Source organism: Pristiophorus japonicus, chromosome 22 (genome assembly GCF_044704955.1).
Source record: "Pristiophorus japonicus isolate sPriJap1 chromosome 22, sPriJap1.hap1, whole genome shotgun sequence".
Taxonomy (NCBI): Eukaryota; Metazoa; Chordata; class Chondrichthyes; family Pristiophoridae; genus Pristiophorus; species Pristiophorus japonicus.
Window position 1 is genome coordinate 315,655 of NC_091998.1, and position 25,096 is coordinate 340,750.

The window sequence follows — 25,096 nt, forward strand, 5'->3', positions numbered from 1 at the left end:
GCCAACATCCCCAGCATCGAAGCACTGACCACACTCGACCAGCTCCGTTGGGCGGGTCACAGTGTCCACATGCCCGACACAAGACTCCCAAAGCAAGCGCTCTACTCGGAACTCCTACACGGCAAGCGAGCCCCAGGTGGGCAGAGGAAATGTTTCAAGGGCACCCTCAAGCCTCCCTGATAAAGTGCAACTTCCCCATTGGCTAAAGACCGCCCTAAGTGAAGGAAGTGCATCCAGGAGGGCGCTGATCACCTCGAGTCTCATCGCTGAGAGCATGCAGAAACCAAGCACAGGCAGCGGAAGGAGCGTGCGGCAAACCATAGAAACATAGAAACATAGAAAATAGGTGCAGGAGTAGGCCATTCGGCCCTTCGAGCCTGCACCGCCATTCAATGAGTTCATGGCTGAACATGCAAATTCAGTACCCCATTCCTGCTTTCTCGCCATACTCCTTCATCCCCCAAGTAGTAAGGACTACATCTAACTCCTTTTTGAATATATTTAGTGAATTGGCCTTAACAACTTTCTGTGGTAGAGAATTCCACAGGTTCACCACTCTCTGGGTGAAGAAGTTTCTCCTCATCTCGGTCCTAAATGGCTTACCCCTTATCCTTAGACTGTGACCCCTGGTTCTGGACTTCCCCAACATTGAGAACATTCTTCCTGCATCTAACCTGTCTAAACCCGTCAGAATTTTAAACGTTTCTATGAGATCCCCTCTCATTCTTCTGAACTCCAGTGAATACAAGCCCAGTTGATCCAGTCTTTCTTGATATGTCAGTCCCGCCATCCTGGCAATCAGTCTGGTGAACCTTCGCTGCACTCCCTCAATAGCAAGAATGTCCTTCCTCAAGTTAGGAGACCAAAACTGTACACAATACTCCAGGTGTGGCCTCACCAAGGCCCTGTACAACTGGAGTAACACCTCCCTGCCCCTGTACTCAAATCCCCTCGCTATGAAGGCCAACATGCCATTTGCTTTCTTAACCGCCTGCTGTACCTGCATGCTAACCTTCAATGACTGATGTACCATGACACTCAGGTCTCGTTGCATCTCCCCTTTTCCTAATCTGTCACCATTCAGATAATAGTCTGTCTCTCTCTTTTTACCACCAAAGTGGATAACCTCATATTTATCCACATTATACTTCATCTGCCATGCATTTGCCCACTCACCTAACCTATCCAAGTCGCTCTGCAGCCTCATAGCATCCTCCTCACAGCTCACATTGCCACCCAACTTAGTGTCATCCGCAAATTTGGAGATACTACATTTAATCCCCTCGTCTAAATCATTAATGTACAATGTAAATAGCTGGGGCCCCAGCACAGAACCTTGCGGTACCCCACTAGTCACTGCCTGCCATTCTGAAAAGTACCCATTTACTCCTACTCTTTGCTTCCTGTCTGCCAGTCCCACCCTCCCTTTCCCTCAACCACTGTGTGTCCCACCTGTGACAGGGACTGTGGTTCTCGTATTGAACTCTTCAGCCACCTAAGGACTCATGTTTAGAGTGGAAGCAAGTCTTCCTCGAGGGACTGCCTATGATGATGATGACAGAGGCAATATAATTATTCAATATTTCTGCTATTTCACTGTCATTACCTGTGAGTTTATTGTTGACTGAATTTCCTTTTGATATTTACATACTTGTAGAATACTTTACACTAGTTCTTTTAATATTCTTTGTTAGTTTAATTTCGTAATTCCGCTTTGCTTTCCTAATTGTTTTTCTTTACTTCTTTCCGAACCTCTTTGTATTCCTGTTTGTCTTCCTCTACGGATTGTCTTTGCACTTAATGTGTGCCTTCTTCTTCAGTATTAATCATAAAAGTTGAAGCCCGTGGAATAAAAGGGACAGAGGCAGCATGGATACGGGATTGGCTCAGTGACAGGAGACAGAGAGTAGTGGGGAAGGGTTGTTTCTCGGACTGGGGGAAGGTATACAGTGGTGTTCCCCAGGGGTCGGGACTGGGACCACTGCTTTTCCTGATATATATTAATGACTTGGACTTGGGTGTACAGGGCACTATTTCAACATTTGCAGATGACACAAAACTTGGAAATATAGTGAACAGTGAGGAGGAGAGGGATAGACTTCAGGAAGACACAGACAGGCTGGTGGGATGGGCGGGCACGGGGCGGATGGAATTTAACGCAGAAACGTGTGAAGTGAGACATTGGGTAGGAAGAACGAGGAGAGACAATATAAACTAAAGGGTACAATCCTAAAGGGGGGGCATGAACAGAGAGACCTGGGGTATATGGGCACAAATCGTTGAAGGGGACAGGGCAGGTTGAGAAAGCGGTTAAAAAGGCTCACGGGATCCTGGGCTTCATAAATAGAGGCACAGAGTACAAAAGCAAGGAAGTTATGATCAACTTTTTAAAAACACTGGTTCGGCCCCAACTGGAGTATTGTGTCCAATTCTGGGCCCCGCACTTTAGGAAGGATGTGAAGGCCTTAGAGAGGGAGCAGAAAAGATTTACGAGAATGGTTCCAGGAATGAGGGACTTCAGTGACGTGGATAGACTGGAGAAGCTGGGGTTGTTCTCCTTGGAGCAGAGAAGGTTGAGAGGAGATTTGATCGAGGTGTTCAAAATCATGAGGGGTCTGGACAGAGTAGATCGAGAGAGACTGTTCCCATTGGTGGAAGGGTCGGGAACCAGAGGACACAGATTTAAGGTGATTGGCAGAAGAACCAAAGGCGACATGAGGGAAAACGTTTTTACGCAGCGAGTGGTTAGGATCTGGAATGCGCTGCCTGAGAGGGTGGGGGAGGCAAACTCAATCGTGGCTTTCAAAAGGGAGTTGGATAAGTTCCTGAAGGGAAACATTTGTAGGACTGCGGGGAAAGGGCGGGGGAGGGGGACTAGCTGAGGTGCTCCTGCAGAGAGCCGGCACGGGCTCGATGGGCCGAATGGTTTTCTTCCATGTGGTAACCGTTCTCTGATTCCATGGTCTGTCATTCATGGCTAGTTTGTTTGTTTTTAGCAGAATACTATTTCTTCTGAACTCTATTGATCACCATTTTAAATATTTCCCACTGTTGTTCTGTATGTCAACGTTTTTCCACTGTACCTTCCCTCGTTCCACTCTCATCCCCTCAATATGAGCCTTTTTCCAATGTATTACTTTGGCCGGAGTCCATGCTCCATGAGGCGTGTGGCCAACTCCAGCTCCTATTTCTTATGCTTTCTCTTATGTCTTTCTCATGTGATCACAATTGCCTAGATGCTCCCCTACGCCCTACTGCTCTTGCCTCCTCTGGTTCATTTCCCAATACAGCGGTGATTCCTCTCTTGTTGGGATTCTTACATACTGTGCAAGAAAGTTTTGAATCCTGAACACACTGTAAAAACTGCCATTCCATTTTCCCTCTCCCTATCTCTTGGTCAGTTTACCTGGGAGTAGTTGACAATTCCCATGATTATTATTCTATGTCTTTTATTCATTTCATAGATTTTCTGACATATTTCCTCCTCCACTTCCGTTCCACTATTTAGTGTTCTGTAGTTTACACCTTTTAGCATGACTGATCCCTTCTCCTTTATCTCAATCCAAATGGATTCAGTTTCTATCTTCATTTTAGAGATGTCCCTTTATGCTCCTGCCATTATGTTATTGCTAATTAGTACAGCTCTCCCAACCCCTGCTCTATATTCTGCAATAATAACTGGCAGTCCCGTTCCTCATGAAGCCATGTTTTGATTATCCCGACTCCAGCTGGCTCCTTGCTATGGATTACCACCTCCACTGCCCCCGTTTTGTTTCAGATTATTGTACATTTGTTAATTTGTTGTTATTAATAGTTCCTCTCATTTTTTAAACAGTTGTTTTAAACATGTGTTTCACAAGTGCATCTGCTCCTTGGTCATTTATGTTCCCCTATTCCTTGCCTTAGACTGACCTTTACTCCCATCTCCTGTTTATTTTATCTTTAGACTTCTGTTATTTCCACCAGATTCATCTCCCTAGTTTAAAGTCTTATCTACGTCACTAAAATCAGATCACCTGGTCATTGCTGTGTGTGGGAGCTCACTGTGAATAAATTGGCTGCCGTGTTTCCGACATTACAACAGTGACTACACTCCCAAACCCATGACCTCTACCACCTAGAAGGACAAGGGCAGCAGGTCCATGGGAACACCACCACCTCCACGTTCCCCTCCCAGTCACACACCATCCTGACTTGGAAATATATCGGCCGTTCCTTCATCGTCGCTGGGTCACAATCCTGGAACTTCCTCCCTAACAGCACTGTGAGAGCACCTTCACCACACGGACTGCAGCGGTTCAAGGCGGCGGCTCACCACCACCTTCTCAAGGGGCAATTAGGGATGGGCAATAAATGCCGGCCTTGCAGCGACGCCCACATCCCGGAACAAATGCACTTTGGGACGTCCTGAGCTTGTGAAAGACACGATATAAATGTAAGTATCTCTTTTGTTAGGTTGTTGGGTAAACTGATGAATGTTTCTATAGCAACACACTTCCTTCCCACATGACACAACAGGCTGTGAACCTCGAAAGTCACCCGACTTTTACCTGGTGAAGCAGCCACTCAATTTCCAGTGGCTGAGCCAAGAGATGGGGCAACTTCTCTGGCAAAATACTCATTTTGATGTGAGTCTGAGCTCGCATCATTCAATATATTTCTAGGGTCAGAGCTGTTGGGGAGGAGTTAAACGAATATGGCAGGGGGATGGGAACCAATGCAGGGAGACGGAGGGAAACAAAAAGGAGACAAAAGCAAAAGACAGAAAGGAGATGAGTAAAAGTGGAGGGCAGAGAAACCCAAGGGAAAAAACAAAAAGGGCCACTGAATGTAAAGGGGCTGCAGGAGGGGTCAAAACTAAAAATCATGGTTTAAAAACTAGTATTAAAACACTCGACCTAAACGCATGCAGCATTCGAAATAAAGTAAGTGAGTTGATGGCACAAATCATTACAAATGGGTATGATTTGGTGGCCATTACAGAAACGTGGTTGCAGGGTGGCCAAGACTGGGAATTAAACATACAGGTGTATCTGACAATTCGGAAAGATAGACAAGAAGGGAAAGGAGGTGGGGTAGCTCTGTTAATAAAGGATGATATCAGGGCAGTTGTGAGAGACGATATTGGCTCTAATGAACAAAATGTTGAATCATTGTGGGTGGAGATTAGAGATAGTAAGGGGAAAAAGTCACTGGTGGGTGTAGTTTATAGGCCCCCAAATAATAACTTCACGGTGGGGAGGGCAATAATCAAGGAAATAATGGAGGCATGTGAAAAAGGAATGGCAGTAATCATGGGGGATTTTAACCTACATATCGATTGGTCAAATCAAATCGCACGGGGGAGCCTGGAGGAGGAATTCATAGAATGCATACGGGATTGTTTCTTAGAACAGTATATTACAGAACCTACAAGGGAGTAAGCTATCTTAGACTAGTCCTGTGTAATGAGATAGGAATAATAAATGATCTCCGAGTAAAAGATCCTCTTGGAATGAGGGATCACAGTATGGTTGAATTTGTAATACAGATTGAGGGTGAAAAAGTAGTGTCTCAAATGAGCGTACTATGCTTAAACAAAGGGGACTACAGTGGTATGAGGGCAGAGTTGGCTAAAGTAGACTGGAAACACAGACTAAATGGTGGCACAATTGAGGAACAGTGGAGGACTTTTAAGGAGCTCTTTCATAGTGCTCAACAAAAATATATTCCAGTGAAAAAGAAGGGCGGTAAGAGAAGGGATAACCAGCCGTGGATAACCAAGGAAATAAAGGAGAGTATCAAATTAAAAACCAATGCGTATAAGGTGGCCAAGGTTAGTGGGAAAATAGAAGATTGGGAAAATATTAAACGACAGCAAAGAATGACTAAGAAAGCAATAAAGAAAGGAAAGATAGATTACAAAGGTAAACTTGCACAAAACATAAAAACGGATAGTAAAAGCTTTTACAGATATATAAAACGGAAAAGAGTGACTAAAGTAAATGTTGGTCCCTTAGAAGATGAGAAGGGGGATTTAATAATGGGAAATGTGGAAATGGCTGAGACCTTAAATAATTATTTTGCTTCACAGTGGAAGACACAAAAACCATGCCAAAAATTGCTGGTCACGGGAATGTGGGAAGGGAGGACCTTGAGACAATCACTATCACTAGGGGGGTAGTGCTGGACAGGCTAATGGGACTCAAGGTAGACAAGTCCCCTGGTCCTGATGAAATGCATCCCAGGATATTAAAAGAGATGGCAGAAGTTATAGCAGATGCATTCGTTATAATCTACCAAAATTCTCTGGACTCTGGGGAGGTACCAGCGGATTGGAAAGCAGCTAATGTAACGCCTCTGTTTAAAAAAGGGGGCAGACAAAAGGCAGGCAACTATAGGCCGGTTAGTTTAACATCTGTAATGGGGAAAATGCTTGAAGCTATCATTAAGGAAGAAATAGCGGGTTATCTAGATAGGAATAGTGTAATCAAGCAGACGCAGCATGGATTCATGAAGGGGAAATCATGTTTAACTAATTTACTGGAATTCTTTGAGGATATAACGAGCATGGTGGATAGAGGTGTACCGATGGATGTGGTGCATTTAGATTTCCAAAAGGCATTCGATAAGGTGCCACACAAAAGGTTACTGCAGAAGATAAAGGTACGCTGAGTCAGAGGAAATGTATTAGCATGGATAGAGATTGGCTAACTAACAGAAAGCAGAGAGTCGGGATAAATGGGTCCTTTTCGGGTTGGAAATCGGTGGTTAGTGGTGTGCCACAGGGATCGGTGCTGGGACCACAACTGTTTACAATATACATAGATGACCTGGAAGAGGGGACAGAGTGCAGTGTAACAAAATTTGCAGATGACACAAAGATTAGTGGGAAAGCGGGTTGTGTCGAGGACACAGAAAGGCTGAAAAGAGATTTAGATAGGTTAAGCGAATGGGCTAATGTTTGGCAGATGGAATACAATGTGGGAAAGTGTGAGGTCATCCACCTTGGGAAAAAAAACAGTAAAAGGGAATATTATTTGAATGGGGAGAAATTACAACATGCTGCGGTGCAGAGGGACCTGGGGGTCCTTGTGCATGAATCCCAAAAAGTTAGTTTGCAGGTGCAGCAGGTAATCAGGAAGGTGAATGGAATGTTGGCCTTCATTGCGAGAGGGATGGAGTACAAAAGCAGGGAGGTCCTTCTGCAACTGTACAGGGTATTGGTGAGGCCGCACCTGGAGTACTGCGTGCAGATTTGGTCACCTTACTTAAGGAAGGATATACTAGTCTTGGAGGGGGTACAGAGACGATTCACTAGGCTGATTCCGGAGATGAGGGGGTTACCTTATGATGATAGATTGAGTAGACTGGGTCTTTACTCGTTGGAGTTCAGAAGGATGAGGGGTGATCTTATAGAAACATTTAAAATAATGAAAAGGATAGACAAGATAGAGGCAGAGAGGTTGTTTCCACTGGTTGGGGAGACTAGAACTAGGGGGCACAGCCTCAAAATACAGGGGAGACAATTTAAAACCGAGTTGAGAAGGAATTTCTTCTCCCAGAGGGTTGTGAATCTGTGGAATTCTCTGCCCAAGGAAGCAGTTGAGGCTAGCTCATTGAATGCATTCAAATCACAGATAGATGGATCTTTAACCAATAAGGGAATTAAGGGTTATGGGGAGCGGGCGGGTAAGTGGAGCTGAGTCCACGGCCAGATCAGCCATGATCTTGTTAAATGGCGGAGCAGGCTCGAGATGGCCTACTCCTGTTCCTAATTCTTATGTTCTTATGTATGTTCAGAGTGACAGTGAGGAGCCAGTCACCTTACAGGGTGCCTTGGCTGAAAGTTGTGATCTGCATCCATCACACGGACCACCAGTGATGGTCAATCTTCTCTCTTCACTTCCTGCTCTTTCTCTTCCTTTTTGGCTCAATATACAGCCTGTCTGGTGGTCGTTGTGAGGGTTTTCTCCCACAACAATGGAGATGGAGCTATCCCAGCATGCACAGCAGTGCTGAAAGCCCTCTATTGATAATACAGGCCCAATGGCTCCATCACTGAGCTGGCGGTGATAGCTCCAACTCCATTCTCTGCCAATGAAAAGCACGAGAAGGATCAGCATGCCCATGGGGCAATGGAAATGGTCGGACATGCTGATCTGCCAACTGAAGGTTCAATGGAGGACTGTGGGGGGGACAGGGTCAATGGGGACTGTGAGGGGTATGGGTCAATGGGGGGCTGTGGGGGGTAGGGGTTTAATGGGGACTGTGAGGGGTATGGGTCCATGGGGGGCTGTGGGGGGTAGGGGTTTAATGGGGACTGTGGGCGATACGGGTTTAATGGGGACTGTACGGGGTAGGGGTTTAATGGGGACTGTGTGGGGTAGGGGTTTAATGGGGACTGTGACGGGTATGGGTTTAATGGGGACTGTGATGGGTACGGGTTTAATGGGGACTGTGGGGGGTACGGGTTTAATGGGGACTGTGGGGGGTACGGGTTTAATGGGGACTGTGGGGGGTACGGGTTTAATGGGGACTGTGGGGGGTACGGGTTTAATGGGGACTGTGGGGGGTACGGGTTTAATGGGGACTGTGGGGGGTACGGGTTTAATGGGGACTGTGAGGGGTATGGGTCAATGGGGGGCTGTGGGGGGTAGGGGTTTAATGGGGACTGTGCGGGGTAGGGGTTCAATGGGGACTGTGGGGGGTACGGGTTTAATGGGGGACTGTGAGGGGTACGGGTTTAATGGGGACTGTGGGGGATATGGGTTTAATGGGGACTGTGACGGGTATGGGTTTAATGGGGACTGTGATGGGTATGGGTCAATGGGGGGCTGTGGGGGTACGGGTTTAATGGGGACTGTGGGGAGTACGGGTTTAATGGGGACTGTGGGGGGTACGGGTTTAATGGGGACTGTGGGGGGTACGGGTTTAATGGGGACTGTGGGGGGTACGGGTTTAATGGGGACTGTGGGGGGCACGGGTTTAATGGAGACTGTGGGGGGGACGGGTTTAATGGGGACTGTGGGGGGTACGGGTTTAATGGGGACTGTTGGGGGTTCGGGTTTAATGGGGACTGTGGGGCGTACGGGTTTAATGGAGGCTGTGGGGGGTACGGGTTTAATGGAGACTGTGGGGGGGACGGGTTTAATGGGGACTGTGGGGGGGTACAGGTTTAATGGGGACTGTGAGGCGTAGGGGTTTAGTGGGGACTGTGGGGGGTACGGGTTTAATGGGGACTGTGGGGAGTACGGGTTTTAATGGGGGACTGTGAGGGGTACAGGTTTAATGGGGACTGTGGGGGGTATGGGTTTAATGGGGACTGTGGGGGGTACGGGTTTAATGGGGACTGTGGAGGGTACGGGTTTAATGGGGACTGTGGGGGGTATGGGTTTAATGGGGACTGTGGGGGATATGGGTTTAATGGGGACTGTGGGGGATACGGGTTTAATGGGGACTGTGCGGGGTAGGGGTTTAATGGGGACTGTGGCGGTACGGGTTTAATGGGGACTGTGTGGGGTACGGGTTTAATGGGGACTGTGGGGGGTACGGGTTTATTGGAGGGCTGTGGGGGGTACGGGTTTATTGGAGGGCTGTGGGGGGTACGGGTTTATTGGAGGGCTGTGGGGGGTAGGGGTTTAATGGGGGTTCGGGTGCAAGCGAGCTGCATTCAGACACTGATAGAAGGCTCACTAATCCTGGTTGTGTTTGTGTGAGGGCGTCTTGCTGCATTGTGGTACGGCTATGAATATTCAGCAGGTTTATTTTAGAAACCCATTTATCTACTTGCAGGAGATGTGACCTAGAATTTAAATCGCGTTCTGTTTTCAGTGCAGAGTTAGGGAGACAAGTCAGATTCTCCAGGGTTTAATTACAAAGCTCAGTGCTCACTCCTTACCCAGATGTCTGCAGCCACAACTGAGGAACCTGTGTCATGGATTGAAATCTCTACATACACAAAGCTCCGCGGCAATGTCTGTCTCATATTAGGGTTCAGAGGCTGAGCTCGGCCTGGCTTCACCTCACAGAAAGTTCTTTGTTGGGGCAGATGCCTCTGGTTCCACCTTCAATTCCTCCACTGTGCCAGTTTGGCGATGGTTAAATTGGCCAGAGCACCCTGGGGAATGGGCAGGAACTGAGCCAGTTTGTCCTGATTCAGAAAGGGCCAAGCACACGTTGGTGGAGAGCAAAGACAGACTCTGCAATTAACCTTCACAGCAGAACATCCCAGCAACACACACTATCTCTGCCAAGGCGGCACAATGGCCATTTGGGGAAGACACCAGAAGTTAGCATCACAGAATCTCACAGCCCATTGTACCCATGCCGACTCTGTGAAAGAGCCATCTGATTAGTCCCACTCTGTCAGCAGAGACCCTTGGAAGCTGTGCCTGGCTGGAGTCAGGAGAGCTGACAATCCAGGTGTGATTATTGCGGATACGGAGCCACGTTGGGGTTACAGACAGGGTTTAGTTCGCACCTCAGTACAGTGTCCTGCTCCCTAACCTACCTCTGACAACTGCTGAAGCTCATGTCAGCCATGTGTTGGTTGTAGGTTTGGGTCTGATGTCAGATGTCACAAGCCCATCATCACACTCGGCTTCTTTAACCTGAGGATTCTCCACAGCTAATAGGTTGAACTGAGACGGCCAAACTATGGGAGGCCAGCCTGACCTCAGCCACACAGTCACTGACAGAAACCTTCTCTCCGGTGGCGTGGCTCTGGCTAATGTTGCAGGTCTGATTCTCAGAGGACCCACAATTCATCAACAGTTTCCTGGTGAGTTGTTACCTCCTCAGACAGACATTGCTTCTCGGTGCGATTAGTGCCAAAGTGTGTCGCAGATACATTGCCTGGGGTCACAGGTCGTCCAGTGACCCTCCTCCCTCCCTCCCCATTGCTCCGACAACACATCGACCAAAGGGAGACACTGATCAAACTCCGTGCTGTGTGAATCGCTGCCGATAACTGCCCCCCCTGCCCCCTTCCCCCCCCACTGCCCCCCCTGCCCTGCACCCCCTCCCCCGGCCTACCCTGCCACCCCTCTCCCCCCACTGCCCCCCACCCCCGCTGAGCTCCACTCGTTCTCCCAGCTTCCCTCTGCATCGACACCCCGCGATGCTCACACCCTCAACGTGGGCCAGCGACAATCCCAGCAACATTTGCACATTCACCATTTATTGATGCTTGACAAGAAAATATAAATAAACGCAGATTTAGCAAGTTCCAACCCAACAGGAATTATCGAGACGGTAAAACCCGGCAAACACTGCATTAGTGTAAAGGTAGATAATATCTGCCGATTAAACCCCACCCCCCCCACACACCCCCCCCCACACACACACACACACACACCCCACCCCCCACACATCCCCCCTCCCCCCCACCTACACACCCCACCTCCCCCCACATACACCCCCCCCCACACATACATACACACACACATATACCCCTCCATACACCCCCCGACACACACACACACGCACCCACCCCCCCCCCACCCCCCACACATACACACACCCCAACACCTACACACCCCACCTCCCCCCACATACACCCCCCCCCACACATACACACACACACACATATACCCCTCCATACACCCCCCGACACACACACCCCACCTCCCCTCACATACACACACTCCCCCCCCCCCACACATACACACACCCCGACACCTACAGCTCCCCACACAAACCCAAGAACAAGTGTTATTTCTGTTATTTACACCGGATTACACGTTAGATACGGCCCAGAAACAGGCCGTTCGGCCCAACCAATCCATGCCGCCGTTTATGCTCCACTCGAGCCTCCCGTCTTTCCTCATCTAAATCTATCAGCATAACCCTCTATTCCATTCTCCCCCATATGTTTATCCAGCCTTCCCTTAAATACATCGATACTATTCGCTTCAACACCCCTGTTGTGATATGTCCTTACGACATCCCTAATAAACACACTGTACAAGATGGTTCTTAACACAGAAACTGTCATCATGTGACATTGTCACATGATCCTTTATTATTTACATCAGTAGTTGCATTACCACAGTTGTCCACTGGTTGGAATTCTATTACACCTGTGGCAGCAAGTTCCACATTCTCACCTCTCTCTGGGTAAAGATGTTTCTCCTGAATTCCCCATTGGATTTCTGGGTGACTATCTTATATTGATGGCCTCTAGTTATGCTCTTCCCCACAAGTGGAAACATTCTCTCTGTATCCACTCGATCAAAATCTTTCATCATTTTAAAGACCTCTATTAGGTCACCCCTCAACCTTCTCTTTTCAAGAGAAAAGGGACCCAGTCTGTTCATCCTTTCCTGATATGTAACCCTCGCATTTCTGGTATCATCCTTGTAAATCTTCTCTGCCCCCTCTCCAGTGCCTCTATATCCTTTTTATAATATGGCGACCAGAACTGTACTCAGTGTTCCAAGTGTGGTCTAACCAAGGTTCAATACAGGGTTAGCATAACTTCTCTAATTTTCAATTCTATCCCTCTGGAAGTAAACCCTAGAGCTTGGTTTGCTTTTTACGGCCTTGCTAACCTGTGTTGCAACGTTTAGTGATTTGTGTATTTGTATCCGAGATCCCTTTGTTCCTCTACCCCACCCAGACTCACACCCTCCCAGTAATAAGTGACTTCACTATTCTTCCTACCAAAATGTAATACCTCATATTTATCTGTGTTGAACTTCACTTGCCAATTATTTGTCCATTCTGCAAGTTTATTAATGTCCCCCTGTAATGTGTTGCAGTCCCCCTCAGTATTGACTGTCCCCCAATTTGGTGTCGTCCGCAAATTTAGAAATTGTGTTTTTGATTCCAAAGTCTAAATCGTTAATATAAATTGTGACCAACAGTGGTCCCAGCACTGACCTTGTGGAACACCACTACCCACCTTCTGCCCCTGTGAATAGTTACCCTTTACTGCTTTCTCTGCTTTCTGTCCTTGAAGCCAGCTAGCGATCCATTCTGCTACTTGTCCCCTGACCCCACATTCTCTGACCTTGTTCATCAGTCTATTATGGGATACCTTATTGAAGGCCTTTTGAAAATCTAGATACATTACATCTGCTGCATTACCCTTGTCTACTCTCTCTGTTACCTCTTCAAAAAAATTCAGTGGCGTTGGTCAAGCTAGACTTTTCCTTTTGAAATCCATGCTGACTATTCATTATTATATTTTTGGTTTCTAGACGTTCTTCTATTTTCTCCTTTAAAAGAGATTCCATTATTTTTCCTACCACCGATGTTAAGCTGACTAGTCTATAATTCTCTGAACATGTTCTATCTCCTTTCTTAAATATAGGTATTGCGTGAGCTCTCCGCCAGTCCTCTGGCACCGCACCTTTTTCTAATAAATTAATAACAACTGTTATTTCTGTAGTGCCTTTAATGTAGTAAAACGCCTCGAGGCGCTCCACAGGAGTGTAATAAAACAAAACAATTGACACTGAGTCACGTAAGGAGTAATTAGCGCAGGTGACCAAAAGCTTGGTCAAAGACGTCGGTTTTAAGGAGGTTCTTAAAGGAGGAGAGAGAGGTAGAGAGGCGGAGAGGTTTAGGGAGGGAGTTCCAGAGCTTGGGGCCCAGGCAACAGAAGGCACGGCCACCGATGGTGGAGCGATTATAATCAGGGATGCTCAGGAGGGCAGAATTAGAGAAGCGCAGACATCTCTGGGGGTTGTGGGGCTGGAGGAGATTACAGAGATAGGGAGGGGCGAGGGCCATGGAGGGATTTGAAAACAAAGATGAGAATTTTGAAATCGTGGCGTTGCTTAACCGGGAGCCAATATCATCATCATAGGCAGTCCCTCGGGATCGAGGAAGACTTGCTTCCACTCTTAGCATGAGTTCTTAGGTGACTGGACAGTCCAATACGAGAACCACAGTCCCTGTCACAGGTGGGACAGATAGTCGTTGAAGGAAAGGAGTGGGTGGGACTGGTTTTCCGCACACTCCTTCCGCTGCCTGCGCTTGTTTTCTGTATGCTCTCGGCGACGAGACTCGAGGTGCTCAGCGCCATCCTGAATGCACTTCCTCCACTTTACAGAACAGCGAGTACAGGGGTGATGGGTGAGCAGGATTTGGTGTGAGTTAGGACACGGGGCAGCCAAGTTTTGGATTAACTCAAATTTATGTAGGGTAGAATGTGGGAGGCCAGCCAGGACTGCGTTGGAATAGTTAAGGCCGGAGGTAACAAAGACATGGATGAGGGCTTCAGCAGCGGATGAGCTGAGGCAAGGGCAGAGACGGGCGATGTTACGGAGGTGGAAATAGGCGGTCTTAGTTATGCTGGGGATATATAGTTGGAAGCTCATTTCAGGGTCAAATATGACACCAAGGTTGCGAACAGTCTGGTTCAGTCTCAGACAGAGGTTGGGGAGAGGGATGGAGTCAGTGTCTGGGGAACGGAGTTTGTGGCAGGGTCCGAAAACAATGGCTTCGGTCTTCCCAATATTCAATTGGAGAAAATTTGTGCCCATCTAGAACTGGATGTGGGACAACAGTCTGACAATTTAGAGACCATGGAGGAGTCGAGAGAAGTGGTGGAGAGGTAGAGCTGGGTGTCAGCGTACATGTGGAAACTGACTCCGTGTTTTCAGATGATGTCACCAAGGGGCAACGTGTAGATGAGAAATAGGAGGGGCCAAGGATAGATCCTTGGGGGACACCAGAGGTAACGATGTGGTGGGGGAGGGGGGGTGGGATGAGAAGCCGTTGCAGGTGATTCTCTGACTACGATTAGAGAGATAAGAATGGAACCAGGCGAGTGCAGTCCCACCCAGCTGGATGATGGTGGAGAGGTGTTGGAGCAGGATGGAGTGATCAACGTGTCAAAGGCTGCAGACAGGTCCAGAAGGACGAGGAGGGATAGTTTACCTTTGTCACAGTCACAAAGGATGTATTTGGTGATTTTGATGAGAGCCGTTTCGGGACTGGGGCAGGCGCAGAAACCGGATTGGAGGGACTCAAACATGGAATTGTGGGAAAGATGGGCACGGATTTGGGAGACGACAATGCGTTCAAGGCCTTGGAGAGGAAAGGGAGGTTGGAGATGGGATGGTGGTTTGCAAGGACGGAGGGGTCAAAGGTTGGTTTTATGAGGAGGAGATGATGACGGCAGGTTTGAGGGAGAGGGGGACAGTGCCTCACAGACACACTCACACTCACACTAACGCGAAGGTAAAGAGCAATTGAACAGTTTCTCCTCCTTACTGTCGACCACTACTTTGTGTCACTCTCAAGTTAACAGCAAGTTCAAGTTACATTTTTTTTTGGCAAATTCTTTACAAAGGAACAAGGGCCATTCAGCCCCACGGGCCTGTTCCCTTATCCCTTAATACCTTTGGTTAACCAAAATCTCAGATTTAAAATGAACAATGGATCTCGCCTCAATTGCTGTTTGCGGGAGAGAGTTCCAAACCTCTCCCACCCTGTGTGTGTAAAAGTGTTTCCTAATTTCACTCCTGAAAGGTCTGGCTCTAATGTTTAGACTGTACCCCCTAGTCCCAGCCTCCCCAACCAGCAGAAATAGTTTCTCTCTATCTACCCTATCTGATCCCCTCAATATCCTGAAAACTTCGATCAAATCACCCCTTAACCGTCTAAATCCCAGGGAATACAACCGTAATTTGTGTAATCTCTCCTTGTAACTTAACCCTTGGAGTCCGGGTAACATTCTGGTAACCTACATTGCAAACCCTCCAAGGCCAATATACCCTCCCTCAGGTGTGGTGCCCGGAACTGCTCCCAGTGCTCCAGGTGTGGGCTAACCAGGGGGTCTCTACAGCTGCAGCATAACTTCTACCCCCTTGTATTCCAGTCCTGCAGATATAAAGGTAGTATCCCATCAGCTTTTTTGATTATTTTCATGACATTTTAATGATCTCTGTACCCGAAACCCACTTTCTCTCCGCCTTTGCCACCTCCTCCATATGGTCTGTGTTCACAGGCTATTCCACCATGGAGGAGAGGCCTGTTGAGTGATGGCGTGCCTCCCCCTGCTGTGTGTACACAGGCGATGCTGCTCAGTAATGGCGAGCATTCGGCTCGGCTTTGATTCCGTACCTGGGCATTTACCAACTCAGGCCAACACCCAGAACTCACCGGGGGTCACATCTAGCTGGGCAGCAATAAAGTTACTACTTCTTGAGAACTTTCCTTTGAAGATATGTCCGTGAGAAGCAGAGTCACCAAGATCGCAGGAGGTCAAATACCATCTGGAGTATTGTGTACAGTTTTGGTCTCCTAACTTGAGGGAGTGCAGCGAAGGTTCACCAGACTGATTCCCGGGATGGCGGGACTGACATATCAAGAAAGACTGGATCAACTGGGCTTGTATTCACTGGAGTTCAGAAGAATGAGAGGGGATCTCATAGAAACGTTTAAAATTCTGATGGGTTTAGACAGGTTAGATGCAGGAAGAATGTTCCCAATGTTGGGGAAGACAAGAACCAGGGGTCACAGTCTAAGGATAAGTCATTTAGGACCGAGATGAGGAGAAACTTCTTCACCCAGAGAGTGGTGAACCTGTGGAATTCTCTACCACAGAAAGTTGTTGAGGCCAATTCACTAAATATATTCAAAAAGGAGTTAGATGAAGTCCTTACTACTAGGGGAATCAAGGGGTATGGCGAGAAAGCAGGAATGGGGTACTGAAGTTGCATGTTCAGCCATGAACTCATTGAATGGTGGTGCAGGCTCGAAGGGCCGAATGGCCTACTCCTGCACCTATTTTCTATGTTTCTCTGATTCTATCCCCATGCCTCTCCTGCTCCATTCACCCAGACTTTCCCGATCGGTTACAACACTTGCAACACAGCTGGTCGGCATCAGCAATCCAGAAATTGAAAATCATATCAGCATAGGCGGTCCCTCGAACGAGGATGACTTGTTTCCACGAGAGTTTACAGTTGTTTCGATGAAGGACCTGATGTTCCAGTCCTGAACTCCAGTTGAGGGGGTGGAAGATGCCTGTGGGTGGATTTTTTTAACATGGGGTGACCGTTGCACACCAGCCACCACACGGGCTCGACAGAGCGAGGTCTTTATCCAGTGACGACTGGAGATCAGCTCTGCTGCACGGACCCAGGGCCCTCGGCTGCTCTGGGCCCCATACCCACATTCGCCGCACCTTCGCCCATGATGTTCCAGGGGCCGGCGCTCCAGCTCTGTTTATAGCCCCGACCTGCGATGGTGTTCTCACACAGATCGGGGCGGCCTACGATTGCAAATGAGAATCTGCTGTTAACAGAAACCGATGACAATATAATAAGCTGTCAGGCGAGAGGAGCAGGCAGCAAAGGAACACTGAGTATTGGAAACGATGCGATTGGTTCTTGCATTACTTTCATTGGCGAGAATCACATTTTAATGCTTTAATTGCTAAAATTGGGCTTTAAAATATTAGTCAGTTAAAAAGTAATGAACAGTCTTTGCTCTCCTCCAACCACCATTACTGATCAGTGAGTCCTTTCAATTCCACAAAACAAACACCTGGAAGGGATTTCACGGAGAAAAGATGCCGTGTGCAAAGTGCCTGGGGGAAGATTGGCTTTAATGGATGCCAGCCCGTCTCACGTAGGTCCCTGTACAATAGACAATGCCAGTACAGGTATCACGCCACGCTAACGGCATTAACCCTGTGAGTGCTGACACATGGGCCGTGTCAGGCTTCTGTCCAGGGTACAGGCTGCAGGGAGCAGCCTGTGAAGAGGGAGGTGGCAAGGCGGAGGGAACTGGTCCAAATGACATGGGGATATAGGCCTGTGAAACACGAGATGCTGTTAGGGCAGTGAAACTAGTGAGAGTCACGGAGAAAGACAGTTTTAGAGGAGTGCAGAGAAGAGCAGAACACAAGAAATAGGAGCAGGAGTAGGCCATTTAGCCCCTCGAGAGGGAGGGGCAGAGAGGGGGGCAGAGGGAGAGCGAGGGGGGCAGAGAGAGAGAGGGAGGGGCAGAGAGAGAGAGGGGCAGAGAGAGAGAGGGGCAGAGAGCAAGAGGGGCAGAGAGAGAGAGGGGCAGAGAGAGAGGGGCAGAGAGAGAGCAAGAGGGGCAGAGAGAGAGAGGGGCAGAGAGAGAGAGGGGCAGAGAGAGAGAGAGGGGCAGAGAGAGAGCGAGAGGGGCAGAGAGAGAGAGGGGCAGAGAGAGAGAGAGGGGCAGAGAGAGAGCGAGAGGGGCAGAGAGAATGGGACAGAGAGAGAGAGGGGCAGAGAGAGAGCGAGGGGGGCAGAGAGAGAGCGAGAGGGGCAGAGAGAGAGAGAGGGGCAGAGAGAGAGGGGCATAGAGAGAGAGAGGGGCAGAGAGCGAGAGGGGCAGAGAGAGAGAGGGGCAGAGAGAGAGGGGCAGAGAGAGAGAGGGGCAGAGAGAGAGAGAAGGGCAGAGAGAGAGAGAAGGGCAGAGAGAGAGTGAGAGGGGCAGAGAGAGAGAGGGGCAGAGAGAGAGAGGGGCTGAGAGAGAGAGAGGGGCAGAGAGAGAGAGGGGCAGAGAGAGAGAGGGGCAGAGAGAGAGAGAAGGGCAGAGAGAGAGCGAGAGGGGCAGAGAGAGAGAGGGGCAGAGAGAGTAGGGCAGAGAGAGAGCGAGAGGGGCAGAGAGAGAGAGGGACAGAGAGAGAGAGGGGCAGAGAGAGAGAGAGGGGCAGAGAGAGAGTGAGAGGGGCAGAGAGAGAGAGAGAGGGACAGAGAGAGAGAGGGGCAGAGAGAGAGGGGCAGAGAGAGAGCGAGAGGGGCAGAGAGAGAGAGGGAGGGACAGAGAGAGAGAGGGGCAGAGACAAAGAGGGAGGGGCAGAGATAGAGAGGGAGGGGCAGAGAGAGAGAGGGAGGGTCAGGGAGAGAGAGGGAGGGGCAGAGAGAGAGGGGGAGGGGCAGAGAGAGAGGGGGAGGAGCAGAGAGAGAGAGAGAGGGAGGGGCAGAGAGAGAGAGGGAGGGGCAGGGCCATATCTGATCCTTGATCATTTCTTGTATATCCCCCATTTCCAGTCAGACTCAGTGATTGGGAGCAGGAATGCTGACCACAGGGGGAGAGGTCAGTGTGGGTGGCCCCGGGGTGAGGGGGCAGAGGTCAGTGTGGGTGACCCCGGGGGAAGAGGTCAGTGTGGGTGGCCCCGGGGTGAGGAGGCAGAGGTCAGTGTGGATGACCCCGGAGGGAGAGGTCAGTGTGGGTGACCCCGGGGTGAGGGGGGAGAGGTCAGTGTAGGTGACCCCGGGGAGAGAGGTCAGTGTGGGTGGCCCCGGGGTGAGGGGTCAGAGGTCAGTGTGGGTGACCCCGGGGGGAGAGGTCAGTGTGGGTGACCCCGGGGGGAGAGGTCGGTGTGGCTGACCCTGAGGGTGTGGCTCAATGTCTCACTAAGAGCCCAAAGATGGAACAGTTTACTATCCTGTCCGTGCCCAGTTACACTCTCTGCCCCTCTCTCTCGCTCTCTCTGCCCCTCTCTCTACCCCTCCCTCTCTCTCTCGCTCTCTCTCTACCCCTCCCTCTCTCTCTCTACCCCTCCCTCTCTCTCTCTCGCTCTCTCTCTTGCTCTCTCTCTGCCCCCTCTCTCTCTACCCCTCCCTCTCTCTCTCTCTACCCCTCCCTCTCTCTCTCTCTCGCTCTCTCTCTTGCTCTCTCTCTGCCCCTCTCTCTCTCTACCCCTCCCTCTCGAGGAGCCAAATGGCCCACTCCTGAGGTTGCTCACGGGGCCGGAGAGCGGCTGGAATCTTTCGCCCCGGTGGAACGTTTGTGTCAGAAGGCTTTGGTGTTTGAAACTCTCCTCACCGTTTTCCTACAGCTCAGGTTTGTCCATCGCTCAACAATGGGGCCCTGCCCAGCTCCCGGTAAAACCAGCAAGAGTGAGTGTTGCGGGGTTCCAAGGTTCACTTTCACAATTTGCCCCTTTCTGTGTGAGAGGGACCAAAGGCTGTGCCTGCTGATGTGAAAGCAGAGTTACACAGAGTGGGGTGGGACAGGAGTGTGGATATGTTCAGCACCATATTCTCTTGCTTTCAGCTCTCGCCAAACGCCAGGTTAAGGCCCCGTTTGCAACATTCGGTGGCGACTGACTGCAGCTTGTGCCTCGCAAGGATCGCGGATACTTTCTCTGCAAATGTTTTACTCAAGATGTATCTTTGCTACAGTAACGCCCCCTCCCTAGGCTCTCGAACGCCTTCCCATGTCACTTGCCCTGAGCGCAGGCCCAGGATAATGAACAGAACTTTCTCCGTCCCATCTTTCCCGAGGATCCACCCACCTTCAGCAAGCAGGATTGCGAGATTCGACACACGAACTCACTTCAAACAACCAAACCAATTTACTGAACATAAAATCAACAAGTGAATAAATAATGTTTTGTTGCTTACTGTTACATTGCATTACAATTAAAATAATAAGTGGTTCACTATCTCTCTGCTAAACTACATATTATAATTAACTGCTATAAACATAGCTCCTTAAATACTTGCTAACTATGGGAGTGTCTAGCGAGCAACACGCAGCAAGTCGGACAGATTCCTGTCATGTATTCAACCAGCATTGTAACCCATGTATAATCTGACCTAAGTTGCACACCGTGAGAACACTGACCACCAGGTGGGAGACACTCCTAACCTGGACCTTCAGGTATAAAAGAGGAAGCTCCACCCACCTTCATCACTTGAGTGCTAAGGAATAAAGGACAGGTCACAGACTGACCTTCTCTCAAGCATGGGCCTCGTGTGCACTTATACTGTGTAGTAAGGACGTATCAATGGCGACGAGAAACTGGGATTTAAACCACGCGAGCTTGGCCACTAGCAGAACAGAAGAGATGTACTGTGTTAAGGAATGGTTGGGACAGAGATTCAACATTGTTGAAGCAGCACACAGTTCTCCAGGCAGACAAGGGCAATCAGGCATGCCCCAACATGTAGTCGAACCCAGAGGGGGAGTTTGACAGAGACAATGGCAAGCTGAACAGCAATTCACGCCATTGCAAGAGACAATGCGGCCAGTAATGGGGCCATCAGCACCTGATAATGGCGCACTCAAGGACAGTCACGGGGCAGTCAGGGACGATCGACTGGCAAGGGACCTTTTGTTTCCAACAACAGCTCATGTTGGAGGCATGGAGGCACACACTCAGCCGGAGTTTGCAGAGATGAGCAAAATACCTGCAGAAATTGCAGAAATGGACACTGGGGGAAATCGCTGGAAGCTGAAGTTCAGCGAGTTCATGTGGAGCACGTATACAGTTCATATACCAGGACGCCACCGATAATGATGAAAGTGCTCCTCAATGGCATCCCATTATCAATGGAGCAAGACACGGGGGCCAGCCAGTCCCTGATGGGTATCAAACAGTTCGAAAAGTTGTGGGCGTCCAATGCCAGGAGGCCAAAATTATCGCCGATTGACGCACAGCTACGGACTTACACAAAGCAGATCATTCCGGTGCTAGGCAGCGCCACGGTAGTCGTAACCCACAAAGATTTGGAGAACAGGTTGCCACTCTGGATTGTCCCAGGGGACGGTCCCGCATACTGGGAGGAGTTGGCTTGCTGTCATGAACTGGAAATGGGACGATGTCAATGCAATTTCCTCTGTGGAGAGAGTATCATGCTCACAGGTCCTGGACAAATTTGACTCATTATTTCAACCCGGCATCGGCACTTTCATGGGGGCCAAGGTAGTGATTCACATAAACCCGGACGCCAGGCCAGTACACCACAAGGCCAGAGCGGTGCCGTACATGATGCGGGAAAAGATAGAAGGCGAATTGGACCGCCTGCTGAGGGAAGACATCATCTCGCCAGTCGAATTCAGTAACTGTGCCGGTGCTCAAGGCGGATGGGTCGGTTAGGATATGTGGCGATTACAAGGCCACCATCAATCGGGTGTCACTCCAAGACCAGTACCCGCCACCGAGAGCGGAGGACCTCTTTGCGACGCTATCCGGTGGCAAACTTTTTTCAAAATTGGACCTGACCTCAGCTTACATGACCCAGGAGCTGGCGAGTGAGTCGAAGAAGCTGACCACCATCACGGCACACAAGGGGTTGTTTGAGTACAACAGATGTCCGTTCGGGATTCGCTCGGCCGCCGCGATCTTCCAACGAAATATGGAAAGCCTCCTCAAGTCGATTCCAGGGACGGTGGTTTTTCAGGACGACATCCTCATCACGGGTTATGATATTGAAGAACACCTCCACAACCTGGAGGAGGTGCTACGCAGACTGGACCGGGTAGGGCTGCGACTGAAAAAGGCGAAGTGCGTCTTCCTAGCTCCAGAGGTAGAATTCCTGGGGATGAGGGTAGCAGCAGACGGGATCAGCCCTACTGCATCCAAGACAGAAGCGATCCAGAGAGCACCCAGACCCCGTAACACGAAGGAGCTGCGTTCGTTCCTGGGGCTCCTGAACTATTTTGGTAACTTTCTTCCCAAATTGAGCACGCTGCTAGAGCCGCTACACGTGCTCCTACGCAAAGGTCGCGAATGGCTCTGGGGGGTCAGCCAGTAAAGGGCTTTTAATAGAGCACGCAATTTGTTATGTTCCAACAATCTGTTAACGCTATACGACCCATGTAAGAAACTTGTGTTAACGTGCGATGCGTCGTCCTATGGGGTCGGGTGTGTGTTGCAGCATGTCAATGCCAAGGGTCAGTTACAGCCGGTAGCTTATGCCTCCAGAAGTCTATCCCAGGCAGAAAGGGGTTACGGGATGGTAGAAAAGGAGGTGCTCGCATGTGTATATGCGGTAAAGAAAATGCACCAGTACCAGTTTGGCAGGAAATTTGAGCTGGAGACAGATCACAAACCCCTAACGTCCCTTTTGGCCGACAACAAGGGCATAAATGCAAACGCATCGGCCCGCATACAGAGGTGGGCACTCACGTTAGCCGCCTATGACTACATAATTCAGCACAGACCGGGCACTGAAAACTGCGCCGATGCACTCAGCAGGCTCCCACTAGCCACCACTGAAGGGGCTACCGAGCATTCTGCTGAGATGGTCATGGCTGTTGAAGCTTTCGGAAGCGAAGGCTCACCCGTGACAGCCCATCAGATTAAAGTCTGGACAAATAGAGACCCGCTATTGTCTCTAGTCAAGAAATGTGTCCTGAATGGGGACTGGGCAGCCACGTACAGGGCATGCCCTGAGAAATTTAAACCATTTCACAGGCGCAGGGATGAACTCTCGATTCAGGCCGATTGCCTACTGTGGGAAACCGCGTAGTTATGCCCCAGATGGGCAGAGAGGTGTTCATCAGAGAACTCCATGATGAGCACCCGGGCATTGTCACGATGAAGGCAATTGCCAGGTCACACGTTTGGTGGCCAGGGATAGACGCAGATCTGGAACTTTGTGTTCGCAGGTGCAACACGTGTGCCCAGCTGGGCAATGCGCCCAGGGAAGCCCCCCTTAGCCCCTGGCCATGGCCCGCCAAGCCTTGGTCACACATCCATGTGGACTACGCAGGTCCTTTCATGGGGAAAATGTTTTTGGTTGTAGTAGACGCCTACTCCAAATGGATCGAGTGTGACATTTTAAATTCAAGCACATCCTCTGCCACGGTAGAAAGTCTACGGGCAATGTTCGCTGCCCATGGTCTACCGGACATCTTGGCCAGCGACAATGGCCCGTGTTTCACAAGCACTGAATTCCAGGACTTCATGGCAGGCAATGGAATTAACCATGTTAGAACGACACCGTTCAAGCCGGCCTCAAACGGCCAGGCAGAACGAGCAGTGCAGATAATCAAACAGGGGATGCTCAGAATCCAAGAGGGTTCCCTACAAAGATGCTTATCACGCCTCCTGTTGGCCTATAGATCCCGACCACACTCGCTCACAGGGGTTCCACCTGCAGAGCTGCTGATGAAAAGGACGCTTAAAACCCGGCTATCCTTTATACACCCCACCATGAAAGAAATTGTCGAGAGCAGGCGCCAGTCACAATATCACTACCATGACAGGAATGCGAGGGCGCGATGTATTGATGTAAATGATCCTGTTTTTGTCCTCAACTAAGCTGCAGGGCCCAAATGGCTCGCAGGCACTGTGGTTGCCAAAGAGGGGAATAGGATTCTGGTAGTTAAACTTACCAATGGACAAATCTGCCGCAAACATGTGGATCAAACAAAAAGGAGGTTCAGCAACCCCATAGAAGAAGCAGAGGAAGAACACGATGTAGAGTTTACTCCACCACAGGTGACCGAACACCGGAACCAAGTGGAGGAGAGCCCAGTCACTGTGGGCAGTCCGGACAGGCCTGAGGCACCGCAAACAGCAGACACTCAGGCCAGTGCCCAACAACTGGAGCCCCAACTCAGGCGCTCTACAAGGGAGCGTAAACCACCAGAGACACTCAACCTGTGATCCCAATAAGACTTTGGGGGGAGGTGATGTCATGTGTTCAACTATCATTGTAACCCATGTATAAACTGACCTAAGTCGTACACTATGAGAACAATGACCACTAGGTGGTGAACTTGTGGGAGACACTCCTAACCTGGACCTTCAGGTATAAAAGGGGAAGCTCCACCCACCTTCATCACTTGAGTGCTAAGAAATAAAGGTAACTGGTCACAGACTGACCTTTTCTCAAGCATAGGCCTCGTGTGCATTTATACTGTGTAGTAAGGACGTATCAATTCCCACCAAAGATTGCTGAATGTCCTTACCTGTACAGAGCACCAGGCTGACTCCAAGGTTTGAGAACACGAACCTTATTGACTCGTGTTTATATAACCGTCTTTTCAATTTAAAAAGCTGCCACACACATTTTTGCACAAATGCCACAACACGTTGGTGTATGAATTGTGAGTTGCCTCATCCCTCAGACAAATTGGGGCCGAGTCCGATAACATTGTACTCAGCCAGGCTGGCCCTGGTCTCTGTGTGAGCTGGTTTATAAAATCCTGTGTACGGTCACTCAATGAAAGGAACACAACCAATGCAATCGCAGACAGAGCTGTTTGATATTTGCTAAAATCCCATCGCCGCCCAAGCTAAGTTTCGCAAGACAGACAATATTGCGCTGGGATTGTCCAGTGACTGGCGAACTGTGCAATATTACTGCAGCATCTTTGCAAGGATTGAATGTTGCTGAGAGTCACTACCTGGGACTGGTGCAGGGCCCAGCCTGATAGG

At 49.6% G+C, this 25,096-nt stretch overlaps 1 protein-coding gene across 1 annotated transcript in view; it reads right to left on the minus strand.

Moving 5' to 3' along the window:
- The window catches only part of LOC139235155 (pro-neuregulin-3, membrane-bound isoform-like), a 666,662-nt gene that overhangs the window by 306,593 nt on the left and 334,973 nt on the right, over positions 1 to 25,096 (minus strand). The window lies entirely within an intron of this gene.